This window comes from Panulirus ornatus, chromosome 4 (assembly GCF_036320965.1).
Source record: "Panulirus ornatus isolate Po-2019 chromosome 4, ASM3632096v1, whole genome shotgun sequence".
NCBI classification, from domain to species: Eukaryota; Metazoa; Arthropoda; class Malacostraca; order Decapoda; family Palinuridae; genus Panulirus; species Panulirus ornatus.
This window is the reverse complement of record NC_092227.1, coordinates 73,668,496-73,677,591: the sequence shown is the minus strand read 5'-3', so window position 1 is coordinate 73,677,591 and position 9,096 is coordinate 73,668,496.

Below are 9,096 nucleotides of genomic sequence, written 5' to 3'. Positions count from 1 at the left end.
ATGACGCCAAGGCCATGGGAAACGACCAATTTTCCGGCCGCGAGCCTTAATCTGTCACCAGTAGGTAAATAGCCCGGGGCGCCCGGCTCTCCCCCCAGCTGGCCGGGAGGAAGGGCGTATGCCTGCGGACGAACGCCGGCGGGTGGCCTCCGTCAGCCCCAGCGGTAGGGGTCAGTCTCCAGGGGAGGGACGTCCTGCCAGGCGACGCAGGCCTGACCCGTGCATCGCCCGCCTCTGAGCCCATAGTCCAGTACTAAATACACCAGACAACACGCCCGGGGGAAATCTCTCCGGCTGTAAATTGATTTCTGCCTATGAGGAATTAAGAGGAGGACGTTCACCATCTTGCCCCAACCCTACGAGGGTGGAAGGGGTTGTGACGGTTCACAGCCAGGACGCCCTTCACTACCAGGGAAGGGCTTGGTAACTACATGTAGTGAAGGGAAGGACCATCACAGCCCCGGGGAGGGCAGCAGGAGGAGGAAATCGTACCCCAGGTGCCGATGAAGCCTGTTGCTTGGTGAGGGCAGGACAAGGTATGGGTACCCCAGGTGCTGGGGAGGACTAGTGCTTGGCGAGGGCAGGGCAGGAGCAGGGTTACCCTGGGTACTGGGGAGGGCAGGGCAGGGCAGGGCAAGAGCAGGGTTACCCTGGGTACTGGGGAGGGCAGGGCAGGCAGGGCAGGAGGAGGGTGGCCCGGGTGGCGGGGAGGGCTGGTAGCGTCCCACGCCCGGGCCACAGTTGCGCAAGTTCAAAGTTCTTGATGCGTGAGGTCGCCCAGGGGGGTCCAGGCCGCTCCCAGGCTCCCCTCACTCTCTCGCAGTCTCCCCCTCTTCCTCTCACAGACCTTCCCTAACTCTCCCACGTGTCCCTACCTCTCTCCTTGACCCGGTCCACGCTCACCTCATCCCTGACACGCCCTTCTGACCCCTTCCAGGGTCTGCATAACCTCCCTTGGTTCCCATCACCTCCAGGGATACCCATAGGATCTGCCAAGGATGCCCTGGTATCCTCCTGCGTGTGGAGGGAGTCCCTGACAGACGTTCCCACCATAGGTTCCTCACGCTTTTCCTTGCGACCTCAGCCCGCGTCCACCGTGGCTCACACTGTGACGAGTGTTCCGTGTCAGTGTTGACAGTCAGGTGTGGTCCTAGTGTGGCTGGGGCTCTGGACGGCAAGAGAGTCAGCTGAGTTCTCTCAGAGGCTTAACTGTGATGATCCACATGCAAGTCGACCAGTTTTCATTTCCAGTTATACTTCGCCTCATCCATGTAACTGTGATGGAAGTACCTTAATACAGTACTGATAATACGAATGATGGAAGTTGATTCAGTGGATACAAATGATACAGAAATTTTATGCCCCCTCTGGTGTAGGACTCCCGGGCATTCGGCTCTGTTTGTCTATCCCTGGGGACGCAAGTGTTGACAATGCGGAGGAGTAAATCTGTACACACACACACACACACACACACACACACACACACACACACACACACACACACAATGACAACAACGAAAGAACAATGAGGATGTTACCATGAAGCAGTAAAACATGTGCTTCACAGAGAAGGTAAAGTATTGATCATGAGAAATAGCTGTCAAATGGAAACAGATGCGTGGGAATTAGATTCTTTTGGTGAGAGGAAATCATGGAAAGGTAAGTTGCCAGAATGTGTAGAGGGAAGTGTCCATGCCAGCCATCATGTCAGTGAACGTATTGCGATGAGAAGGACCGATTCACGCTCCCTGCGACATCTTATCCTCACTCAGACTATTACAGAAACTGATATCATCATGAATGATGCATAAGTTGGAGGAAGTGGTCATGTAGTGCTTAAGTCTGATTGGATGGTAGACGAGGAAGTTGAAAGAGCAGAGATGAGACAGGACTTGAGGGGGAAGGTATAATCTTGGAAACTACACAGACTGTAACAGTTTGTATGATGACATAGATTGGGATGTGAAGTTTCGTAACGAGGAACTATGGTATTATGGTGACATGTCTTATGTGAAATTTACAATGACTTAGTGGGAACATGTTTTATCTTCAAACTCAAATATCGAGGAAAGGTTATGAGAGAGGGAAGAAGAGTTTAATCGGAGTCGTCAAAAAGGAAAAAGGAGCTTCGAGATGTGCAGTGGCTATTTAAGCCTCTCCAGCCAGCCAGCTTATGCGAGGTATATGAGAGCAAGGAACAATTATAGCAGGAGATAAAAAAGGAGGAAAAGAGAAGTTTTGAAAAGAATATTGTCGACAAGTCAGGAGAAAAATCCGGAACTTTTCCACAAATTCGCAGAAGTTTATTGTCAGTTAAAGAGCAGCTTATTTAGATTAAGGGAATCAGAGGCAAAGACAGATGAGGATGATGAAAGAATATGTGAAGAGTTGGATAATGAGATCTAAAGTGTCTCCACGATGGATGATGCCACAACCCTATAACTAAGGAGATGGGGTCTGGAGGAGGCTTCAGAGAACATTGAGTTGTCTAGGATACACAATAACAGAATATTAAAAGACTTGGCCCATATAAAGCTAATGGTCCTGATATTGTTTCAATATATGTGCTGGAAATGTGTGTAGATACGCTAGACACGCCTCTTGAAATATTGTTCAAGATGTTGCTAGAGAAAGGCAGAGTGCCAAGGGAGCGAAGAAAAAAGGGCAAACATCACAATTGTCAGTAAGAAAGGAGACCGGGAAGAGGCGGTCTCCCTGACGAGTGTGGTCTGTAAAATACTGACAAAGGTAACCAGAAAGTAAATAAATGCCTTTCTACAGAAGAGGAATTACCAAAGTAAGAAGCAACGTTGTTGTAAGGAAAGGAGGTCATGTGTAAGGAACCTTTTAGATTTCTATGAAAGAGTGAGCTCGGATTTAGACAAAAGAGAAGGCTGGTTGAAGTGTTAATATCTTGACTGCCAGAGGGCACTAGACTGTACTTCATGCGAGGCTGATTAAGAAGCTGAAAATACCTAGCAGGAATAAGGGAGAGACTCCTTCGATGGATAGAAAATTATCTCAGTGGAAGGGAACAAAGGATACATGTCGGAGGAGCCTTCTCCAAATGGGATGAGGTGACCAGCGGAGTGCCACAGGGTTCGGTTCTGGGACCATTACACTTCTTGATCTACACTGATGGCTTGCCTGATGGTATAGATCTTGCCTGAATATGTTCACAGACGATGCAAAAGAAAATAGTAAAGGGGACACATTGTCTACTGGCAAGTAAAAGAATAGCTTTCAAGCCTATGGTAAAGGAAATATAGAGCAAGTTGTTCATATCGCACGTAAAGCCAAAACTAAAATGTCCTTCTCAGTTTTGGTCACCACACCTAAAGAAGCACAAGGCGACTGAAAATCTTACACTTTTCCATAGATTTATCAAGAACCAGTTATCAATCAAAGACGCAGCTAATCAGTTTAAGGGATTGATAGGGAAATATTTTAAAGGATGACGTAAGGTTATGTGAGGAACTGGATAAGAGTGTTTCCACAGTGGAAGACACTATAGCCCCAACACCAGTGAGGTGGATTAGGCAGGAAGTTTGGGAAATCGTTGAAATGTCTAGAAAAGATGACAGAACACTCAAAGGATTTGACCCATGCAAGGCTCATGGTCTTGATGAAATTTCAACACATGTGCTGAAGAGTTGTGCTCATACGCTTGATAGACCATTTGAATTAACGCTCAAGATCTCTTACGCTTGATAGACCATTTGAATTAACGTTCAAGATCCCTTACGCTTGATAGACCATTTGAATTAACGTTCAAGATCCCTTACGCTTGATAGACCATTTGAATTAACGTTCAAGATCCCTTACGCTTGATAGACCATTTGAATTAACGTTCAAGATCCCTTACGCCTGATAGACCATTTGAATTAACGTTCAAGATGTCACCAGAGAGAGAGGCATAGTGTCAAGGGAATGGAAAAGGACAAACGTCTCACTTATATATTCGGAAGGCGACCGGGAACAGGCGCTGAACTACACGCCAGTCTCACTGACGAGTCTGGTGTGGAAGGTTCTGGAGGAGATAATCAGAAAGTGGATTGACTTTCTGCGTAGGAGAAATTTCCGAAGTGAGAGACGGTGTGGTTTGTAGGGAAAGAAAGTCATGGGTAGGTAAACTAACCTCTTAAGAGTTTGACCCGGACAAAGGTGGAAGGCTGGGTGGACTGTCTGTATCCGGACTGCCACAAGGCATACCACGCAGGAGGCTGACGATGAAGCTGAATCACAAAGCAGGAAGAAGGAGGAAACTCCCTCGGTGGATAGAAGATTATCTCTGTGGGAAGGAACAAAGGACGCGTGTCGGAGGAGCCTTTTCCAAATGTGATGAGGTGGCCAGCAGAGTGCCGCAGGGTTCGGTTCTGGGACCATCACACTTCTTGATCTACATTAATGGCTTGTCTGATGGTACAGAATCCTGCCTGTTTACAGACGATGCAAAGGTCACGAGGGAAGTGAAAAGCGAAGAGTACTGCATCAGCTTACAAGGGGACCTAAACAGACTCCAAAGTTAGTCTGAAACGTGACTGATGAAATTCAACCCTAACAGATGTAAAGTGATGAGGATAGGACAAAGCGAAAGACGGTTTCAGTACGATCATTACCAAGCTGGAAGTAAGACTTGGTACATATACACAGGGTTAAGAGATGAGGCAACATGAGTGTAAGAGTTTTTTTTTGAAACATACAAGTAGTAATCTCTCTCTCTCTCTCTCTCTCTCTCTCTCTCTCTCTCTCTCTCTCTCTCTCTCTCTCTCTCTCTCTCTCTCTCTCTCTCTCTCTCTCTCTCTCTCTCTCTCTCACACACACACACACACACAATACAACTACCGGTAAGAAAGTGAGATAAATGTGTAAGTCTTTTAAGTAACTTACATTAGTTTCAGGTCACGCAGTCTGCTCTGGAAATTTCAAAACTTACTAGAGGATGTGGGAGGCATTCACGGGTGACGCACGGGGTCACGTGTGATGACTGTGTGTGTTACGGATTTGTTTTGGGGGGGAGAGTTGAGAGGAGAGAGAGAGAGAGAGAGAGAGAGAGAGATGAGAGAGAGAGAGAGGAGAGAGAGAGAGAGGAGAGAGAGAGAGAGAGAGAGAGAGATGAGAGAGAGAGAGAGAGAGAGAGAGGAGAGAGAGAGAGAGAGAAGAGAGAGAGAGAGATGAGAGAGAGAGAGAGATGAGAGAGAGAGAGAGGAGAGAGAGAGAGAGGTAGGGAGACATATGTAGGCAGGTACGGGCTCTGGATAGTTAATTAAAGTCTGGTTTATTTCAGTTGAGTGTCCCAGAGGAATGACTGGTAAACGGTACGTGCGAGGGTCTTCGTCAGGCCTCTCAGCCAAGGGTCGTACCGCTGTGTTCAAGGAATGAAACCATCGTGCTCAAGAGATGCATCGTCGTGTTCAAGGACGAACTATATGAACGTATATGTCGGCTGCCCAGGCAGGTGAGGGTCTGTCAGATATATGTTTAGGCTTGAAATGTTTTGGGTCCTCTTTGTGAGTCACGAGATATTCAAGAAAATCCACACATTCTCTCCCATCAGACGTACACCCAGCATGTTTTTTTTTTTTTTTTTTTTTTTTTTTTTTTTACCCCAGAACACGTTTGCTAGAAAGCGAAAATCCTGGCCAACAATAATCATCAGGAGAGCGGACATTATGTTTCTATAGACGAAAATGTTCAAGATTAGGTTAACTCGCCTGCCAGGGGAGGGGAGGTGAGGTTTTCATAGGCTTTCTTGATTTCTACAAGTGTTTCATCTACTTTGACATCAACTATGTCAAATTTTCCCCAGACAGTCAGCCTGCGCCACTAACGAATGACTTATCATCGGAGAATAAAATGTACTGCTACAGAGTAAGTTCTTCCAGTCATATTCTGATCTATAGATATTACACTGCACATAGAGAGCGATCTAATCTGCTGGACGGGAGGGGGTGTTCTTTTGTCGCAGACAACTACATATCCAACACCGTTTACATCAGTCCTCCTCTGCTCTCTGGGTCATAGTAAGACTGCAGAGATCTATTCCATTGTTTCCTACGATAGACAAGACATGGTTTACCCGGGTCCTCAGCTCCTGAAAGCGGTTAATCACCTCTTTTATTGAGAACAGACGAAACATAAGAGAACAAGATCGAATCGCTTTGACGGAAAATCTATAAGGGAGGCGAGCGGGCGATTAGCCCCTGGTGCTGATATGGGATTAAATCCGTCTCCGGGGAGCGTTTAGCAGCGTACACCGATGCTATTATTGGGGCCATGGGAACTGGCAAGGAGCAGGGAATTCTACATGTAATATTAAAGGGGATGGGGAGGAGAAGACGCAGAGGCTGCGACTGTGGGAAAAACACGAAGGGAACGACGCGAGTGGCGGACAGGATCGTGTTGGGCACGACGACACGACCAGTGGGTCTGATAGACGAGTATTTAACCTGGCCCGTATGATGGGTCAGGTCAGAGGCCAGGCCGTGATGGCCAAAGGTCGTACCATCATGTTATAGGTTATTGCCGTCGTGCTCAAGGGTCGTACCGCTGTGTTCAAGGAATGAACCATCGTGCTCAAGAGATGCATCGTCGTGTTCAAGGACGAACTATATGACGTATATGTCGGCTGCCCAGGCAGGTGAGGGTCTGTCAGATATATGTTTAGGCTTGAAATGTTTTGGGTCCTCTTTGTGAGTCACGAAATATTCAAGAAAATCCACACATTCTCTCCCATCAGACGTACACCAGGTCATGTTCTTAGGAATTTCCTTTGAGGATTGTCCAACCCCTCGACTGTATCAGTACACTTAACATTAAATCTCGCTCAGTTTATTTTCAGCAAGTCTGCATCACTAATATTTCTTCGCCTCTTTCCAAAACTCTGGGGATTCTTTTCACCCCTCAAATGTATCTTTTCAAAGGAGCTACCCTCCAGAGGGCACGGAGTCTGTGTCTGAGGAGCACTGGAGGCGTACGAGGGCACGGAGTCTGTGTCTGAGGAGCACCGGAGGCGTACGAGGGCACGGAGTCTGTGTCTGAGGAGCACTGGAGGCGTACCGCTGAGCGCCGGTGAGGAAGATGACTTTCGGCGTGGAAAATGAGGGAAGCCTGCACGATGGCGCTCCTTGTGTCATTGTTGTCGTACTCTTTGTGGATGTGCAACCACGAATTTCTGAGGTCCACCTTGATAGGAAAAGTAACACCGGTGGCGATGGATGAACGACATAGTACGGTTCCACCCAGGAGAACACAGAGTAAACAATGATGTGAGAGAGAAATGCAGACTTAAGATATTGTCATAAAACGCATGGGTCATATAAGATGGTGTAGTCATCTACGATAAGATGACGGGCGACAGGGATGGCGAAACGTTGTAGAATAGTGTGGATAAACGTGCAGGAAGGCGAGAGAGAGAGAGAGAGAGAGAGAGAGAGAGAGAGAGAGAGAGAGAGAGAGAGAGAGAGAGAGAGAGAGAGAGAGAGAGAGAGAGAGAGGTAGGGAGACATATGTAGGCAGGTACGGGCTCTGGATAGTTAATTAAAGTCTGGTTTATTTCAGTTGAGTGTCCCAGAGGAATGACTGGTAACGGTACGTGCGAGGGTCTTCGTCAGGCCTCTCAGCCAAGGGTCGTACCGTCGTGTTAAACGGGTTAGGTGTTCCACTACGTACGTACCGTATGAAACGTTGATATCTTGATCCTTATATTCGCAAGTCTGAACTTTAAATGTTGATGCTTCTTACGTCATCTGTTGGCAAGATCCGTGTGTGAGTTGATTGACCCCGGCAACGGACCAAACTCCCCCACATTGTGTGTGAAACTTTTAGACGTTTATTTATCCGTAACCTAGTTAGTGGCTCCCGTGGCCGTGGTTCTCATTATTTCTTCACTGACACCATTCATCTTGCTCGCTACACCAAAAGCCTTTGGAAATCACGTCCATACAGTCTCCTCCATACTAGGGTGTTAAACATCTAGAAACATCATGAGGTGTTCTTCTGCATGATCCCATTTTTAATGGACTTCAGTATCAAGTTCTCTTTCAGTATTAAATCCTCTCTACTTTCGATGATCGACCCGATAGTCCACAGTTCCCACAACGGGCTGAAGAAATATTTCTTTTACTCGAAGCCACTTATGTCACCTCCTCAAGCCTTCTCTGGACCTGTGGGGTTTCAGTGACACATCTGTGTTGTGAACGTGTCTGGTCACACTGCAAGGGGGAAGTGTCAGCTTTGATTATCATTCTTTTGCCGTTTTGTTATTTGCCACCAGCCACTTGCCCGGCAGGATATGAGAGGCTAGCCCCCAGCCCCCACCCCACCACCACCATCACCATCTGCCCCTCACAGTGAACCGTACTGAACTAACCAGTTATTACCTCCTCTCGTTCCTCCTGTTCTTGAGGCTTTGATGATGAACATCCTGATCATTGGTGTTCACATCACACATCCCCACATAGTGCCTCGATCTATTCCCTTAGAGGCAGGGTCTCCTCCTGGTTGATTCCCCCTCTCCTCAATAGGCGTCTATCACAGCTGGGGCGTTTCACAGAAGTCTTATATAAAGAGCGCAGCCCACCTGGCTCACCGTCTCTGGTTTTCTTGAGAGAGAGAGAGAGAGAGAGAGAGAGAGAGAGAGAGAGAGAGAGAGAGAGAGAGAGAGAGAGAGAGAGAGAGGGAGAATTATATAATATTTCTTGGCTTATAAAAGAAGACGTCTTCGTCTTTTCTTCTTACTGTGATATGAACTGATTCATATTGTTCTCCATTGTTAGTGTAGTATGTAGAGATTGGAATTAGATCAGCGAGGTGTGATCTGAGCGATATTCTACGGTAATGAATAAGTCGACAGCGACGGAGGCCAAGAACATCAAGGTAAATATGGAACTGATAAACGTAAAAGGAGATGAATCACTTCTGGAAATCAAAAGAACTTGTGACAACCTCATCCAAACTTCCCATGGCAGCTGGGAATTCACTTACTCCGCAACGTTGTCGTCGGAATATAGAGACGTAATGATCGTTGGGTGTTTTGTATTCTGGCAACATAATGGAAGAATGTGCGCTGGAATCTTTTTTTTTTTTTTACCCCAG